The sequence below is a fragment of the Thermobia domestica genome, chromosome 8 (assembly GCF_964235325.1).
Source record: "Thermobia domestica chromosome 8, izTheDome1.hap1.1, whole genome shotgun sequence".
NCBI classification, from domain to species: Eukaryota; Metazoa; Arthropoda; class Insecta; order Zygentoma; family Lepismatidae; genus Thermobia; species Thermobia domestica.
This window is the reverse complement of record NC_137461.1, coordinates 113656430-113676750: the sequence shown is the minus strand read 5'-3', so window position 1 is coordinate 113676750 and position 20321 is coordinate 113656430. Positions and strand designations below refer to the sequence as shown.

Genomic DNA, 20321 nt, shown 5'->3' with positions numbered 1-20321 from the left:
TTAATAGGAAATTTAACGTTCGGATAGGACGAAAAGGGAAATGCTTAGTAGAATTCGCCGAAGCCGAAATGTACGTTATAAACTCTTCCGTGAAGAAAAATCCTCCAGAAATTGAACGTGGGGACATATAAGTGGAAGGACCAACAGAAGATATGTGATTGAAAACTACAATGTTCTAAACAGGTTCAACACAGGAAGTGACCACTGAATGGTAATAAATAAACCGCATCTCAAGATCAGTCTGCGAAAAAAGCTTGAAAAGCAACAGGAACATATAAAGGAAGATTCTTTAACAGAAGCGTAACCTATTTCAACTGGAACCGAAAAACTGCTTTGTCATACTCAGAAGAGGATATATTCATTTCAGACGCAAATAGGGAGATCACAAAAAGAATCCAAAAAGTACAACTGCGAAGATCAGAAATATTACGATACAAAAGAATATGAAGAGAACCTCTGAAGAAACACAACATCTGACGAAAAAAACGAAGATTAATAATGACAATGTGACATCTAAAATAGAATATGTGGATCACTATAAGACAATATAAACGTACATTAGAAGATATAATGAAGTTCTACAACAACCTCGTAAGAAAACAAACTGAAAACAACAGATCTTAAGAACGCAAAGCTAAATCTAAGCAATGGACAAAAGCAGATTGTAACGCTGAGAAAAAGAGAATGGCACAACCACTAGAAACTTTGAAGAAATATAGTAATTTCCAGCAAATTATATTATGCGAAGAACCGGAGGGAAAAATCGAGGATTAAAAGAAGACAGATACAGAAATAGTGCTGCAAGAAAAGGTACGCAACACGGATATGGAGTTATACTACAGGAAACTGGCGAAAAAGTGGGAAAAAAAAGTCTAGCGCAACTTTATTTTTAATGTCTACCAAGTAGTCGAGTTCCCCAGAAGTAGAGAAGTATCATATTGTTGCATAAGGAACAACGAAGACTATGCATTATAGACCTATAAAGCTTCTGCAATTTACAAATTGTTTATACAAGATTGACTCTCCGATTAGAAAAACATCCACATTTCATTCAACCAAGAGAAGAGACTTGATTCAGGAGTGATTACAGCACAGTAGTTCATATTCAAGTAGTGAGGGAATAGATCTATGAATATGAGGGAATATGAATTTAACCTTATGTCCTGCGTTTATTGACTACGAAAAAGCCTTCGATTCGGTGAAAACCTCGACGGTTACTAACGTTCTTAAATCAAATAGTGTCGAAGTAGCTTAAATAAGCAAATAAACAAATGCATATATCCTTTTTGGCTGTACAAAGACTAAAAGAATAAAGAAGGGGTACACGTCAGTGATACTGTATTTAATATATATATAATTTTACAAACGTACTTAAGTGTATAAATATTTCGTTCTCTCAACCGGAACAATAGTTTCGCTAATGACACCATTTTCTTCGCCAATAACATAGATCTGAATGAGACGATAGGAGAGCTTAATTTGAGGAGCAAGGAAGTCGGGTTGAAAATGAATACGGAAAAGACGAAACAATTTTGCAAGGATGAAGAATCGAAGAAGAAAATATATGGATTTAGAGAACAGCTATGTCTATATGGGAAAGAAAATTTTCATGAATGGCGACATTAACAGACATTATAAACTAGACGGGAATGCATTCGTAAGGAGCAGCTTTACATTGAAAAGTGAAATGACAATTTGTCTAAAGCGTAAAATTTTCAATTAAGGTATTTTGCCTGTTTTGACAGATTAAAAACGTGGTCATTAACAAACTTTTACATTTGCCGTCTGCACACTACACAACGAAACATGGAGAGAGATATATATTGGGAATTGCCCGTAAGGGTAGGAAATGAATCCCATGGATTGGACAGATAACAGATAAATATTACTGTTGAAAGACATGAAATGGCATTAAGCCAGATATACTGTAAGAAAAAATAATGATTGATGGGCAGAAAACAACCATTAACTGGGCATCAAGGAACAAGAAGATATTTAGGAAACGTCATCATATAATGTTGTGAGACGAAATCAAGAAGCACTGCACAGTAACTTGAAACAACTACCTAAAGTAAACGGTAACGGATGATGCAGAAGGGGGGGGGGGGGTAGAGAAGTGGATTTGAAATGATTTACTATATTTGTAATTAAAGGTAACTGTTAATAAAATATGCTTATAAAAAGAAATCCTTATATATATATTCTCTCTTTTTTTTAGCACGACTTTTTTTTCGTATAATAAAATATGATTCAAACACACTTGTTTCTAACTGTGAAGACATATTTGACAATGTAAGCACGACACTTTCTGCTTTTATATTTTGTGATGTTCATTTTTTCAGTTATATCACTAAAAAAATTGTGTGTCCCATTTATTGGTAACCGGTATATGAGTACTTGCTGGACAGTGTTGATACTCAGTTTTCGCATGAAGACGTTCTCTGCATTTAATTTTGGCTATCACATAGTTCTTGGTTTTGATTTTCTTTAGGAAAATTTTTCACAGGATAAATATACAGATGTAACATATTGTTTTATCACTAAAATAGTAAGATTTTCTTATAGTATAATAATCCATTTTTTCTGACTGTTTTAATCGGGCACCTCTCTTACGTTCATCACATCTAATTGCGCGTCATTTTGTTCAATGTACAAATGGGCATTAAAATAATACAAGTTACCAAATTAGTATAGCGTTGGGCCATCTTTAGCCCTCACAACAGCTCTGATGCGACGTAGAATATCGTCATAAAAGTCATGAATAGTAACAAGTGGAACATTACACCTTTTTGCGTGCAGTGAATTATTCAATTCCATGACAGAGGAAATCTGAAATCTGCAGCAGATTCGTTTTTCCAAAATGGATCACAGATGTCCAGAGCCAGGGATTGGGCGGGCGAGGAAAGTTGTTCAACTTCATCTTGATGCTCCTGAAACCACGCTGCAACAGGTCCAGCCGTGTGAATGGTTCCACTATCATTTTGGAATCTCGAGCTATTGCCTGGAAACAACATTTGGACTATAGGATATAAACGGTCCCCTAAAATGGCTACATAATCACGGACAGTAAAGAGACCGGTAAGCAAAAGCACAGAGCCCACTGAAAACCAGGATACTGCGGCCCACAGCATTACAGAATCGCCCCTATGTTTCACAATTGGGCAGACATTGCGGATCATATGCTTCTTTGTGCGTCTACTACACACAAATACGGCCCATGATTTGGAATACAAGGAACGCTGGCTGATCCAAACATACATGCTTCATGTTTTGCAGTACTATTTGGTGTTGTGCTAAAGCGTTATGGTCCATATCAGCGATTTCAAGCATGCAATCTGATCAATAACATGAACTATAGCTAACAGGTAGTGGGAAGTGCTGCTTATATTCCTCCTTGCTTGCATTACAGTTCTGAGTGAAGTTCGTTTTAACGCTCGAGGGGAGCTACCACTGAGAATTTTCTGCTGATCACTGCCTGACCGTTGGCGATCTAGTCATCTAACTTGTTTTCAACCCAGCTGTTTCTATTATTTTGATAATTTGTATGTGGAACCATAGTACCATGAGACTGAATAGGTGTCAAGCTGTTCTTGCTCTTCCACGGAGAGAAGCAATTATATTAATATTTGTAGTAACTATATACGTATTATCGCACTTCTAAATTCATACATTCTAGCGTGGGAATTTAAGGCAACAAGATCAAAGTTTGTGTCCTGTAAAAGCCTTTTCTATATTTGTAGAAGGCTTAGTTTGAAACTGAGACTTTTTAGAAATAAAGATAAACCGGAAAAATAATGATAATTTTTCGTAATATTTATAATAGGTTTTTCAAGGTTTTCGACTTACAAAATGCCACCTTTTTTAAAAAAGTATATACAACTCCCTTACTTGAATATCAGCTATGCATAGCAATGTGCAAACTCTTAAAATCAAATTAATGCACACATTTGCCTTTACTAAATCCGAGTGAGCAAATTTTTCATCAATGTATAAATTATTGGCCGTGAAATAAATGCACAGAAGACTTTCGGAAGATATAAAACGTACTCTGTTGATCGAAATTCCCATGCTGAAGTTGATAAAATTAAACACGTGTGAGACAACTCGTATATAATATCTTGTATAATGCTGTTAATTGGTTATTAAGGAACGCCCGCGTTGTTCGAGGTCCACTCACAATGACTTTAATAAAATTTCTTCATCGCAAAAAAATACGATAATAAAAAGTTTTAAAAAATATTAGTACTAAAAATTCGTCTACTCATTTTTTTAAAGCAAATGAGAAGTGAAATCTTTCAGTTTTACATTCCCCACTTATGGACTATTGGTTAATGGAGACCGATTATTAATGAAAAAGAATGATTATGAAAGGAATTTGAGATGAGAGCGTACGAGAAAACGAGAAAGCCCATGGTCACAAAGTTGTCAACCACAAACTCTCATGGGCTGGGATCCAGCCATGCATCTACACAAGAGATGAACGCCAAACCATTGAGTCACCATGGACTCATTATTCAATGCATGTATAGTTGATATCGCCATATTAAAAGTCAATGCTCGATTCGACAGTATTTCCCATCTATACATACATACGTGCTATTCACGCCTTTCACTTGATTCTTTATACAGATTTGAATTAGTAAACCTATTGACACTTCCTAATATATATATATATATATATATATATATATATATATATATATATATATATATATATAATAAAAAAAAAACTTGCGTCGTTCAAAAGAGCATTATGAAATATGGCCCTGTTTAATAATGACTCCGTGTAACATTGGACTAAAGTAATATATATAAAGATTATAAGGAGGACAATGCTTGTTTCTGTTTGTTTAAACCTCTATAAATACTAATCCTAACACAGAAGTTCAGAGTTGAACAATTAACATTTTATTATTTACGTACTTGTATATTAATGTACAATAATAAATAAAATTTTAAAAAAATACCTGAGTAAAGCTTCTTTTTACTTGTTTCACTCAAATTTTTGGCAACTCTTAGATGTTACCTTTTCCGAGGAGCGAAAATTTGACAAAAAACGAGATTCCACCTAGTTACATTCCTTTTTTTAAAAAAAATATCTTGATATAGTATTTCCCCCACCAAAAAATCTTGTTTCACGTTAAAATTCAAGTAAACCAATAAAAAGATTTACTCAGATAAATATTTTATTTTACTTATTATTATTATACACTTCAAAAAAAGGGAATTTAGGGAAGGAGTGTGACTTTTTTCTAAGCAACTTTATTAACAGTAAACTACAGACTTTATTACAAATATACGAGGGTGATTCAGAAAGTAATACTTCCAAGGTGGTACCTTTATTTGTGTTTGACAGGTATTAGTGGAAAGCTTGCAATGTCAGCTACAAATGGTGGCATCATTTTTCAACAGTCCTTATTAAGGGCAACACACTTGCGCCAAAGCGAAACAGGGTTTTCCATGCCATCGGCGAAGAATGTGGTGGCTGTTGGCGACACCACTGCCGAACTGCTGCTTCCACCTAAGCGTCACAACTGTAGCGTTAAGGTGATCCTTAGAAGTTTGGTGAAAACCCATAAGTTCCAGGGCGCAAGATCCGAACTATAGGCAGGACGAAGCAGAATGTCAACAACACTTTGCCAGCAGATGGGACAACTTTGAATTTTTTGGCGGAGAAGATGTGTGGTGGTATTCCATCGACTGATGCTTCATTTCTGGGTCGTAATAGTGTATCCACAACTCGTCGCTGGCGAGGAATGTTCCTGGGCGCACAATCTTCCGCAATCAGAAATTCACTGACAGCCTGCTGTTTCAGCCGGACGTCACCACTAGATGCCATGGATTGCTCCATTACTCTGGAACGAGAAGAGATAGGAAGGTGAAACTAGTGATATTCTATAGCTTAAACATCAGTGCATCAATAAGAAACAGTGCAGAACGTTTGCAGTACTATTGGCCAAGTAGTGAGCTTGGAGGCATTACTTTCTGAATGATCCTCGTATATAGCCCTTACACTAGCTATTCAGAAAACTGCATATTTTCAACAACGCTTCCATTTGACTTGGCAACACTGAAAAACAAACAGAACTTACTAGTAGCACTGAACAACGATCTTATTTTCAAATGAGAGCATGTATATAGCATTATGTTATGAAGGGAGAGAGTGACTAATTTATACATTCTACAGATTAAAGATTAAAAAAAAAATATTTTAATACAAAAATGTGACGCTTTTCTCCAGAGAAATCAGTAAACAATTAGGTCCTCAAGTGGCTGCTACAAAACATTCTTAGTACAGGTGTTACTTATGTTTTTTTTTTTTTTTTTTTTTTTTAATCATTAATCAAGATTCATCTATTACTTAACGGTGAATTTAAGGATCACTGATGAAATTAGCATTAAATAGTTTTGACAACACCTTTTACATACAATATATATAGTTCTATTGCATGCTGAAACTGTACTCCGCAAGTTCATTCACAATACTTTTATTTTGTACGCTTCACTAAGAAGGAATATAGAGGTATTTTTTCAAATTACTTAAACAAGGGAAATTGTAATACAGAATACGAAAATAGCTTAGCAAGACAATTTCGCCACTTCGACATTTAAATCATTTCTTATACTTAATTTTCTTCTTCATTTTAAGCTATTTTATATATATAACTCTTAAATATTCTTCCCTGAAAAAGCAGATTGTTTATATGAAATAAAATATACCTAGTCTAGACAAAAGTTTTGATACACATGTCAATGAGGGGTATGCATATGCAAATACAAACATAGGTATGTTCTATGTATAGAGATTTATTAGCTGAGACTCCAGTGTACACGCAGCAGGTAAACGTTATTCAAAACGTCCGTTACAGGCAGACCTGTAAACGCATCACTGATCATCAACAAAGTGAGGTCAGGTCCGGTAACCGGTCATTCGTCCGCCGGGAACATGTTATTAGAACCATGCCTGATTGTTTTATGGACCGAAGCTTAATCTTATTCAACTACAAATGTCACAATATGAGACTGATAGTCCACAGCACGCGTTTTTCTACCAGTTTCTCGGAAGTAGAAGCATGTGGCCCCATGATATGAGATTGTTCACTACACCTCAACGTGGCAGGACGTTGCGCTCAACTCGGAGAGCGATCGTAGCAGTTTTCCTTGGACGACATTGCATACATTTTGTCTTATAGCTCAAGGACTCTTGTACTTTATGACTATTTCGCTGTAGCTGCAGAGATTGCTTTCCTTTGTGGCGTTTATAGACCCAAATCCTTAGATTCTTACACAGTATCCTGAGCATGCTCTATGGATGCAGTCTCGTTTCTTTCGCCACGAAAATTTGCTTACGCACCGGATTTCATTGCAGTCAGGCGCGCACATTTCTAACGACTTGTGAAGTTCATATAGTGTGTGGACAATTCACGCCAGTGTAGCCCTGCTGATGTTTCTCTATGGTTCGGTAGAATAAATCCGAAGGCTGCAGGAGACTGAATACTTCACTTGTGGTTTCACCTGCCTTCTCCAGACACACAATACTTATTTATTTTTGTGCTCCACTCCATCTGAAACAAACAAACAGGGCCGGTTAAAACAATGTAATCTCAAACGATCGAACTCGCTCACCTTAACATGTTGTGTTTTGGCAGCTTCAACCTGGCTACTTACAATGTGAAGTGTGTATCAACACTTTTGTCTGTCTCGGTATAAGAATTACTTAGACAAAATCTCGAAGTACAATGGCAATATTATGAGTCCAATCAGCATCAGAGCACATGGTGTAATTAATGAGAAATTAAGGACTGAGAGCAATATAATACCAGTTCACTAATTTCAGTTATCAGTTTTCTTAGTTGTTAAATAGTATTGATTTGAGATGCAAACGTTAAGCTTTATAATCATCTAATAACAAGAAAACATACAATACAATGATTAATGTTCATGAAGAATTCATGTGATACATATAAGGAAAATTGTAGGTGTAATTACAGGTAAAAAAAAACACATCTAGGTCTAAGTGTACAAGTTTGCTGAAATGTACTACAGCACGATAACTAGACATACGTGTTATTACACTTACATTCTTACCCTCCAACGTATTTTCCTCAATAACAGACGATGAGTTTTGCCTAAACTTGAAACAATATTTAAGATTTCGAATAGTCGGATGGTGAGTATAGTATTAATATTGAGCGAATACAACCAACCATCCGTTTGCAATCTGGATATTAAGAAGCATTAGGTTATTACATTAATTAGAATTAATATATTTTTTTTTCCAAGATTCTGTTCATTTTATTATTCGTTGAGCTAATTATTGTATCAATGAAACTGGTAACGAACAACTAGCAATCTCTCGTACTTTTGTTCTGCTACACTGCTAATTAAATGAAACAATGCATTTGACCTACAGACATATGTGAAAACAAAAAAAAAGTTTTTCTTTAGAGAAGGCACACTTTGTGAATGTGATCAAGGAAACAAGCTGGATTCAGTCTTTCATGGAACTTAACTAAGGAAAGAAGCAGAAATTTAAAATACAAACACTTATCTGTAGCTAGGGTTGCGAAGAACTAATTTCTTTTTTTCTTTTCTTTTAAATTTAACTGGAAGCATACAGAGCAGATTATCTATATACAGATGGAAGGAAAAGAATTTTAAAAGCAACATTAAACATAAGTGTGCAAGGATGCAAACGACAGCAATCGTCTTTATATGTCTGATATATACGAATTACTAAGTTTCTAATGGTATGCTTAAATTTAAGTCTTACATTACTATATTTCTCTCTGATATCAAGTGAGAACCTTTTTTTGACAGCAGTCTCATGACACCACTTTTGATAGCAGCCCACGAAATTTGCCAACATAGATGTAAAAAGCACGAAATTTATCTCCGAGTTTATAGGCAATATCATGACACACATCTCGGACTTTAATTTTTGTTATTCAAACGTACAACAGAGCCGAAATGTAAAATTGTACGATTCAGAAAAAAAGAGGCTGATATGCTTGTTATGTGATTTGTTTACCAGTGTAGGAATTTTAGGTATGCGGACGATAGTTAATTTCTTAGTTTATGTGGTGGGTAAAATGGATGAAATATTTAAATAAATAAATGAAAACAAACACTCCTTTATTTTTTTTTAATATTTAGTTATTCTCAGAAATGTTTTCAATTTTGTCCTTTCTTACACAATTCCACGAATGTATATTTTTCTATAGAGTGGATTCATTTACCATATAAAGAGACAGAACTATTATTTTATCAACTACTACCAACACAGTTGGCAGACTACATATTACAGAATGACCAAAAGCGTTTCGGAACTATACCAAAATATTTCAAAGATGAAAAACAATTTAAGATCAGTTACAACGTAACTTCATAGATAAAAATAAACTCTATGTATTATACTACTTGAAAGACAAGCGACATTAAGGTGTCCCTAGATGAAGATACAGATTTAACACTATTACGTAAAACTACGTTGTATTTTAATGATTTAGTTTTTAATTTTATTCAGCATACACAAGTATAAAATGAAACTTTTTACCTTAGGTTACATATAGAGTAGTTTAGCAAACGTAATATTGCAAGTATTAAACTGACTGAAGAGAAATAAAACACGTATAAGTAGAACAGTGTCCTTATATGCAAGGTGCGGAAAAAGTCCCGGAACGGTCCAATATCTCGCGAAATATACAGATCAGCAAAATAAAATAAAATAAAATAAAATAAAATAAATAAATACATAAAAGCATGTGTTAATTTGAGAAAGCTATCCAATAAATGCAACTCCTATCCCGACCTGCTTCGGGGTACGGAGGTAACTTTTAAAATTTTTAATGGTATCCTCTATTTCTTATTGCACATTTGGATTCTCCTGAAAAAGTGACAGTGATTTGACCCAGAATTGAAAACAATGTCTTCACAGATGGCGCCTGAATCGACACACACAAAAAAGGAGGGCTACCAAAACGTTATGAAAATGCGACTTGTCAGTCCCGTACTGTTAGCTTTCTGGATTGTGGAGTCAAGAGGATTTGCTTTCCATTTACCTTCTGGATCTACACGAAAAAAACTTTACATCTACTGTATTGACTTAACTGCTCCATCTAGCTACATTAGACTAAGCGGGCTAGAACCTACCTTCGGGTTGAACACATTCAAACAAGACAAAACCAAAGTGTGCCCGACCTCCCATCTATTAAAGCAGAGACAAATAAACGTTTCTATTAAATTGAAAGAATAAAATCTCACCAGCTATCTTTTAAACACATAGAACAGATATGAAGAAGATATTTATTAAGCTGGCTAACTGTAATTTGGTACCTGTTTAATATTTATTTCTATGAAATCAAAAGAGGAAAATCTGGAGACAGAGCTTAGAAATTGTGAATGAAATTGGTGTAACTGATGTAACCCTAGATATCAATTACGTTTACAATAAAAGACAAATTCTGATCAAAGCATATTTATTACTTAGTAAATATTAGAATTTGTCTTTTATTGTGTACAAGACGTTCCAAAGCTAAAATGAGGGTATACAATTATGTTTGTTATACATTTAATGGTGTACAATTAAACGAAACGGGAACGTAATGCTATTATAACCAATACATAATGAAGACAATAAAAGCACGATTACAACAGACATCTATAGCTAATTTAGGAATGAGGATATTTTAGTTCAAGATTTGTACCATTTAGCCTGTTGCAATACATGGCTTTTACTTTAACATGTCTAATCACTTACTTATTGCTGAAAATTCCGTGATCCTCTTAGAATTATCTTGTCTCGGTGTTATTGCACAAGTTTCTGTAAACCCAACGAGTGAAGAACGACCGGGACGCTGCAAACCAAGGTTTATTTATCACACTAATCGGTACGAAGACTAGATAGAATTCAGAACAAATCAGTGCATAAATGAGGTAGCACAGTAGTTCAAAACTATATCATATTGTAAATGAACACGAAATAGTACTTCAAAGCAACCTTTAGAGGTTAAGGAGGAAAATCAATGAAGAAAACTGAGCTTCGCTTGTGGTTTTCCCAATATCCTGTATATATATATATATATATAAACTTGAAGGAAAAAATCTGGGATTTGAATCTTGGATTAGAATATGGAACGATAGCTGTTTATATGTTTTTGGCCAGTAAATTGCATGAACTCTAAATAGGCTATATCTACTTTGTAATTTCTGGCATAGGTGTTGATTATTCAAATATTGATCATTTACATAGCTTTAATATGTAACGTTTATTTCGCCACATACCTTTTACCATTAGGTTACACGAAAATCATACTAGTTTTTCTTATCTTTTTTTTACTCAAAGACTATCAAAATTTGTAACCCGCAACTAAACGTCTACGTATAATTACAGACAGCCGTATCACAATATTACTCTGCCTCACCCAAAGGTACAATTTCGGCATTTGTTCTCTATAACCGTGTTGGGCCACTTTACTAATTTTTGGGCAAAATTTTTAAAATTTACAGGAAAGGTATGGATAATTTGATCGTTTGTGTGCTTCATAATATATAAGAGTCTCGAAAAATCTGTTTATTTGTTATATGTAAGCGGCTATAAACATGGGACTATGTGGCGAGCGGAGGGAACTACTTGACGCAAGGTAACCGAACAGTTGCATTGTGGAAAAGAAACGAGCATTTATGTTATCAACATGGCGAATGTACAAGGGCAATGAACTAACAGTTTTAACATTTCTGAAGCAATACGTTAATAATGAGCAAAATCTTTTAAAAGTTTGTGAAGAGCATGGTTTAATGAACCTAATAACAAATTGCAGAAAGTGTGCAAAGGAGATAACAGCGAAAAAACGTGGTGAAAGCGGACGCCCAACTTCGGAATAAATGCCAATTTATTTTTGAACCAATAAATTATTAAGAACAGAAAAAAAGTCATGGTAATATACCAGAAACTAATAGGGGGTACGGTGGCTTGGCGGTACAGCTCTTATCTCTGGTGCCCAAAGCTTGTATGGGGTCCCTGGTTTGATCCCTGCCGAAGTAAGTTTATGTTTGACATCGTGTGTTTTCTCGGGTGTTCCCGTTTCCTCCCACTTTCTCATTCCACCAATTCTTCCACTATCAATTACTTGCATTAATCATAGCCTCCCTTAGCCTAAAGGACATAATCGTAGAACATTAAACTGAAATATTTTATTTCCTTTCAGTACTCGATAACGCTTTCACGTTAATGTTTTATACACTGTGTGACATGGGAAGACTCTTTATATTAGAGAACAAAAGCTTGCATATGATTTAATTTATTGCCTCGAGATCACCGTACCGATGATTTTCGCAAGGATAACTGGTATTCAACATCTTATATAATTACTAGAGTAACAATTAAGCAATTATTATATAATAGTAATTCCTTAGTAATAATTAAGGATCATAATAGCAGTCTGTCTATAGTCAATGGTCTTTCTTAACCCCACTAATCTAGATGTTTTAGTTGTTCTTTGAAGTCTATCATCCCTTTTCAGCACCGAGGTTATATGAGATGTGGACTTGCAGACTGTAGAATCCGAACCACCGTAATGTGTTCAAGGCCCTCTCACCAGGAATCGAACCCGGAATCTCGTGCGCCTAAGGCATACGCGCTAGCCACTAGACCAGCAGGACAAAGTCTATATTTTTAAATATTTGAATAACATTTTAACATACTCAGTATATTAATGTGCACTTACTATTGACAAAAATCTAAAGGCATACTTTTTAGAAGAAAAAAAGCTAACAATCTTTTTAAACTAGAATAATAGTCTTCATAGAGTAGGCCTCTTTTGATGCCGAGGGGACCAGCGCTCCCTCTAGTGCAAGATCTCCCCCTCCCCCCCGGATATGGTGCATATTGATATAGCTCAATATAAAACTATCCTTTCCGGTATACTAAAAAAAATAACTGCCCCCAGAACTTTCCTGCCCCTCCACTAACTTCCCCGAAAGAATAAAGTTGAGTCGTCACTGGTAGGCCTATATCAAAATGAAGTGCCAATTAATTTTGACAAGGATGCAACTCTTGACCCTCAGTTTACATATTATATCCCCATTACAAAATACCGACGAAGATAAATATCCTGTCTGTTTGTTAAGAGAAACACTGAAAATTATGTAGGCCTACCAGCGGAAACAGCAAAATGGATCTTAGCTAAAATACCAGTACTCGAAAAGATGACAACTGCACATGCTCTCTAATGTGACGTCACTCACAGTAAACGAATTAAAATTAACATTAAATAAATCTGCAACACAGGTGAGGGCGTATCATAATCTTGACTAGTGCTAGCACGTCAATACGTAATTGGTTCATAACACACACACAGGAAAAACGAGTGAAAACCGTAAGAACTTCTATGAAATGCTACACTGCCATTTGTAAAGTGAATTATAAGTAATTATATACATACGTAAAATTTACGATAGAAATACCGTACGATTCATGATTCATGAAACATACGCACAACACATTTTTCATGAAGAGAGGTTACATCCTTTGTTCCCATGCAACATAGCGCGGGGCGCTAGTGTCATCAGTAGTACGATGACGTCAGAGAACAAACAGAACCTTCTCGTTCCTGCGTTATCGTTGTAGATCCTTCGAAGTTTACAAGGAAATTTAAAAAAACGAAAAGAGTGCTTATAATATAATAAATTTAATGCTTATATTAAAAAAAAAAACAAACAAATTCTAATGCTTTATTTTGAACATTCGTGATAAGAGGGGCCTAGCTCAGTAATGCATTACCCTTATGGTAGTGGCGGCTCGTGAGGGAAGTCACATAGGTAAACGTTTAAATTTATCACTACAAGCTACGGTAAAAATAAATAAAGCTTACCTAGCGTATTAATTCTTATGTACAGATTTTTGAAGCTTCCTTCTCTTAATTTGTAGCATCTATGGCAATACATTTTTTTACCGAATACAATTTACATTTTTACCGACGTAACTTCATCAACGAGCCGGCATATAGCAATAGAAGTCTATGAAATGAGGAGACGTCCTTCAGTTTTACTGAAGGAACAATTCTGTATTCATACGAGGCAGCTAGAGAAAGTAAGCGAACTACTAATCCAGCATCCTAACAAGAAGCTTGCCAGTGGGTCAAAAACGTAGTTTTGATCCATCATCCTAATTACACATTTTGAGAAGGAAGGAAAAAGGCAAATACGGCCAAGGTCATTAATTATTTTTTTCACTATAAATGAAAACCTTCAGCAGTGAAACTAAAAGGAACAGGAAAATGCTTAAATATTCTTCCATTGCTTTCTAGGTCACATTTTCCTTTCAAATGACCACGAATTAATAATTTCTCAAAAATGTTCAGTTCTGTATATAAAAAAAGTCACCTACCTTTATTTGTGAAGTATTCTATTCTAATTTGGAGACGGAATCAAAGCAAACAAATATAAATCTTTTTGACATCTGAGATCATTACTTCAAGACACTATGAAAATTAACAGACTTGTTTCCCAAAGGTTTCATATTCACTATTTTTTCCTCGGATATTGAGAATTTTGTTGGTTTTAGATAATTTGATAGTAATTAGGCCTATATTTAATTTTGATGTTAATTTTGTGTCAAAATGTGCCGAAACCTATAAGAAAACAGTATTAAATACAAATTTGTTCCAAATCCACAAATGTAATTGCCCTCAAATAATACCAAATCTATATTTCGTTTCATAATGCATATATACCTTTATATTTTAGTATATCTGCAATCTTTTGTCCAAGATATTACCTCCCCAGAGAGCTTGTTGCTTGTTTGAAGAAAAATCACCTTAAAGCATAATTATTTAATTGTAAATCATATTTAAAATGTTCATGTATGCATTCGGCATCACCATATACGCTACAGAAATGTATTTATTACGTTCATTATAGACGCCAACTGTGGAAGTGACAAGTGTTTAAGTACGCTTAACTCACTAGTTTGCATCAAACATTCTAATTTACAAGTTAATACTGTTGGAAATTCGTCTTATGAACTTGTACATTTTTCACTATGAATATATGATGGATCAGAAGTAAAAAATGGGACCTTTGCACCGAAACATTATCAGAACATTCACGAAAGATATGCAAATCCTAAACTTTGGAGGAAAATCATTGCTAAAAGGACATTGTGGGAAGCCAGAAAGACAGTATAGTAAAAAAATCATCTTGTAAAGCAAGAATACTTGGAGAAGATGAAGTAGGCGAACTTCACAGGAAGTGTTGGGAACTAACCAGTGCTAGAGATCAACCAAATATATACAACAAAACGTCAGAATAAGCCTTGTTAAAAGAAGCTGTGTACATTCTGAGAAAGCCAAACGTTAGAATTTTAGCACACATCTTTATATGCAAGGACTAGGGGTCCTATTCACGTATGAAATTCACGCTGTACAAGCAGAAAAATACAACTGACGACCCTTTGAGTTTACACTTAATTGTATTAAATCTTTAAGCTTCAGTAGTTTGTTTAACAAGGAAATAATAAAATTAAATAAGACCTTATTTTCTTCGATTTTCATTCAAAAGCGTACTATATCCTTCTTGTTTTGTATCTTAATGTGCAAGACACACTAATCAACCCAGAATATATATCCATAAATTTTTAAATTTCTACTTTCATATTTCAAATGTGAATAAAATAAAGAAACAAATAATAATAATAATAATAATAATAATAATAATAATAATAATAATAATAATAATCATAATAATCATAATCATAATAATAATAATAATAATAAAAACTTTCTCTCGAGTTGAATTTCTGTACAAGAAAAAGCAGCACCTTATTCATTCCTTTTTCCTGAAAAATTTTCTAAAAAGGAAATATTATCTTTTGGAAACAAGCTCCTCAATTTTCAAAATTCAATTTTAATAAATAGGTGGGTGGCTCAGAGAAAATCTGAGTGTTCTCCCAAAGAAAAGTTTTAATTCATTTACCTAATGTGCGGGGCCACCAAGCCAATAATTTTATTGAATTAAAAGATTTCGAAAGCAGCTAGTCTTAAAATATCCACAACTTCGAGTCGGCATAATCACTTTAGTCTATTCATTTATTATGTGTATTCTCTTTTACAAACGGTTTCCATAAGAATGAGTTCACATTACTGTTCTCATTATATGAAAACAATTAAGAAGTCAATGTTTCGTAATTATGCGATTTTGAATAAAGAAGATACATAAAAGTGAGTAGAGAAGAATTGACGGAATAGTCTAGAATAGAGTAACACGGAAAAACCTTACGCATTAAGCAAACAATAGAATTTGTATCAAAATTTTCGATTTTTTAAAAATATATTGACAAACAAAAGCTTACATCAACAGTAACATGAACAAATTTGGAAAGGAAGTGAGTTTATATGATAGTATTGTACGATTTCGTATTTTAAGAAAGAAAAAAAAACTACTTTTGCAGATTTACTGCTCAGATGGAATTAATATGTAAATTCTATATTCACTCTATACTAAGAACATCACTATTGTCTAAAATTAATATATATAACGACAGGAAAAATTGTCAAATGAGTATAACGCATTGCGGTAAGCGATTGTTTAAACTGAGAGTAAAAGTGAGGTAAATATAGTAAAATCTCACTGTATTAAAATCTCTCTTTTATACTACTACATATTTTGGAATTACATGTAGCATAATCAAGGGAAGGCTTAGTAAGTTAAATAAATCTCGTCATGAATACAATACGATTAATCCATATTAAGAGTGTCTACTTAAAACTGTTCTGTAGTTTCGTCTGTAGGTCAGAGTGACTTAACGAAAACTTTTCTGTTATTACAAAATATATAACTTATCTTGTGTACTTGCAGGTTCACAACAGCTACAGGATTATATCAATCACTTATGGAAAACGAGGACTTCCTTAAAGTTCTTGAAGTATGCTGCGACTTATATTAATGTGGTCCTTAAATTTCAACTTCAGAGTTTCTTTCTTTCTTTCTTTTGTTTTTAAAGTCTCGTCTCTTAAAATGGTTCCAATTAGATCGAAGTAGCCCACGATAAAAAAAAAGTTCAATTGAATAATATTAAACAGTGCCCTAAGTGACCTCATGTTTTGAATGCATTTATAATATACAATATGTGGCAAATGTACTTAGTTCGGAAAGACAATTGCAAGTTAATAAACAAATATTATGAAGGTAATATCTGTAAAATGATTAGAGATGAGCTGGAAACGTCAAACGTGTGTTTATGAAAAAAAAAAAAAAAAAAAAACTCCAAAACAAGTCACATGACTCTTTCCTGTTAAAAATTTTAGACTTGAATCCAAGATAGACTCCATGATTGTACTATATACCCGCTCTTTCTTTCCCCTATCCACGATATGGTGTCACTGCCTCTAGCAGCTCTGAACCGTATATTGTATATATTGTAAATGTACTGAAAACTTGAGGTCAATTGAAGTATCATTTAATATTATTCAATTGAGTGAATTTGTCTCATGAATTACTTTAGTCTGATATGAAACCATCTTAGGGAGTGAGATTACAAACCTCGGAAGTCGAAAAATAAGGACCACCCCTACATATATAGGGTTATAACCTATAGCCTTGCTGCTGAAAGGGACGCTAAACTCAAAATCAAATCAAATCTCTCTTTAGCAGCATATTAAACATTTAAAAGAATTATTAAATAATTCATGTTCCTGACTGTTTGTTACGTTATCTGTAAATTTATCGAAATCGATTATTGTTCCTCTCGTAGTCTCACAATACACCATAAAATTGCTTTCCAATAAGTTACAATTCTGTTATTTTTTATGTAAAAACTATCGGCACTCTGTTTTTAAATATGAAAATACATAGCTACTACTGTATGTATATCCTCATTACACATCACGAATTTTGAATAACAGTAGTTCTTTTTAAATGTGATTGATTTCATCTTTCAACTGTCCTGAATTTGAACATTATTACACGATGACATATATTTTGTAAGGTGAGAAGCTATTTCAGTAACTAACTCCGACCTATGAGGAGGACACAATTATTTGTCGAAACCTTATACAATTTTAATAAGACACAGTCACTGTTTAATTGTCTAATTTGTTAAGTGTCAATTTCTGTCGTTAATCTTTACTGAATAAAGATATTCAGATTTCGTGGAAATAATTTAAATTATGAAATCAGAGTATATAACTACATGAAGCTTCGTAGATTAAACTGAATAACAAGCTTATGTTCAAAAGAGTGGTTACAGGCCACATTTCAAAGGTACTTTCTGACTTGGGTGCAACATACTTTGTAAATAGTAAGAAATGCCAGCACAAAATGTCAGAGAATTCTTATTATTTAACTTTTCAGCCACATTTATTCGTGTTACTAATAAATATATGTTTCGGCACTTAGCCAGTTACCTAATTTGTTACTAAAATTATATGGTAACATTTGCTCTACACATATTAATGTTTGAGGGTATTCATAAGGTATAAAACAGAATTTTAACCCCTGTAAATGGAACTGACATTTATTACAAACTACAAACTTCTATATTTGTCCAGAGTACTAATGTTGTCTTGTTTATTCTACCTAGTATCTTTAAATTTATCGCGAGATGCGTACCAAAAGTACGTGTCACTTTGATATATGTAAAAAAAGCGTGAGAGCATTTTAGTGAAATTGGAGAAGATTGAACTTCAAACTTTAAGGTATAACTGGGCAAAATTTCAGCCCTCTAATTGTGTTCGCTTTAATATATTCATCCATGAAAGAAACTCTTCTTGAGACTGACCTCAAATAACGGATTCACCATAGAGGTGACCAATAAAGATTTTGTTTCGATATGAAAACTGTATCGATATTTATTGCCATTTGAAGGACCTTAGTGAAGACACTGTCTTTGCTGACTCCACTGTGCGGAAGTGGATGGGGGCAGAGGTCAACTGAAGGTTTCGGACAGACAGCAAGCATCTCACAAAACATTGCTCCTGTTGACGCCCTGGTCATGGAGGACACAAGGCTAACCGTTGAGGATATGTGTAACTTTACAAGATTCTCTCATTGCATCGTGGAAAGAGTTCTGACAGACCACATGTAGTTTTCAAGGTTGGTTCACGTTAGGTGCCTCGACAGCTGGGTGAAGAGGAGATGATAGTCTTCTGGATAACAAGAAAGTCATTTACATAATAAGAACATCGAAATGATTCCTAATCCGTTCTGTTCCCAAGAACTATCCAAATCTAATCAAAACTGAAGGATTCATTTCTGTTCCAAAGCGCTCTGTGAAGAGACATTTTTCAGTGTCTAAAACATACTTCACAGCCAGCCTTCTAAGACGCTTTTGATAGTGAGATATAAATATTGCAATGGTGTGTAGAAGTGGATGGGAATTATTTTCAAAACAGACGGATATATCTAACTCGACAACTGAAAACTATGGGAATTATGGGAAAACGGGACGTATTTCTGATACGCACCTCGTAAACACAGACATTTTCACTTGGTTTACTACGTACAGCCTTGTTCAAATATTTAGCTACTCACTTCCTCCTTTAAACAAGTCGTATTCTCATATTCGTATAGGGGACAATTTAGTATTTTGGCTTAAACTAAACACCCTCATGAGCGAAACAAGACATACAGTTTATAATATTGTAATACACTGAACAGTGGATACATTTTAACAAAGACTTAATCATCTCATTTTCTTGTCCTATGTCTGGGTCAAATTTGCTGAAGTTTCGATGAAATATTTATTACAGTCACTTTTCTTTTGATTTACTGTCGCTGCGTATTACAGCTTGGACTTTTCAAAGACAGATGGGCGGGCCATGGATATTTTGAACACGGATCTATGTAATCATTAAGGAACAGCAGTTGTAGCAAAATAAAATAGCAATAAATAAATAAGTAAATAAAACATATATTTAAAATGCCAGCTTATACTGCACAACGAAAAAGAAAATCACATAAATATGAATATTATACACATAAAACTACAGAAAAAATTTGAGCCAATAGTAGCTAAATACTCGTTCGAAGTTCTTTCACAAAACTGTTCATTTTTCTTTCTGCGAAAGCTGTGCCTTAGACACAAGGTATGTGAAACACAAGGTAATACTAAAATATATATACGACTGACAGAACTCTACCGTTAATTTTTCCCCCTAGGAAGTCCTGCTGTTTGCTTGGTCAACAATGATTCATTCCTTCCAGAATGGAGCGTTAAATTTCATACCTCACTGGTGAATGTGATCCATAATAAAGGTGAGTAATATGACTTGAACTTCCGGTAGAAAAGTAAACAACTTTGGAAACAGAAGCAGCCAATGATTTTA

General features: G+C 34.1%; 1 protein-coding gene across 6 annotated transcripts in view; it reads right to left on the bottom strand.

The window, feature by feature from the left end:
- The window catches only part of LOC145693150 (uncharacterized), an 80660-nt gene that overhangs the window by 35171 nt on the left and 25168 nt on the right, over positions 1 to 20321 (bottom strand). Inside the window, exon 1 of one of the 6 annotated variants that reach the window (XM_081768891.1) lies at positions 13443 to 13566. The exons of the other annotated variants lie outside the window; for them this stretch is intronic. The gene's annotated coding sequence lies outside the window, so the exon portion shown is untranslated. Of the gene's footprint in view, positions 1 to 13442; positions 13567 to 20321 lie in introns of those variants that run through there. 6 annotated transcript variants of the gene reach the window in all.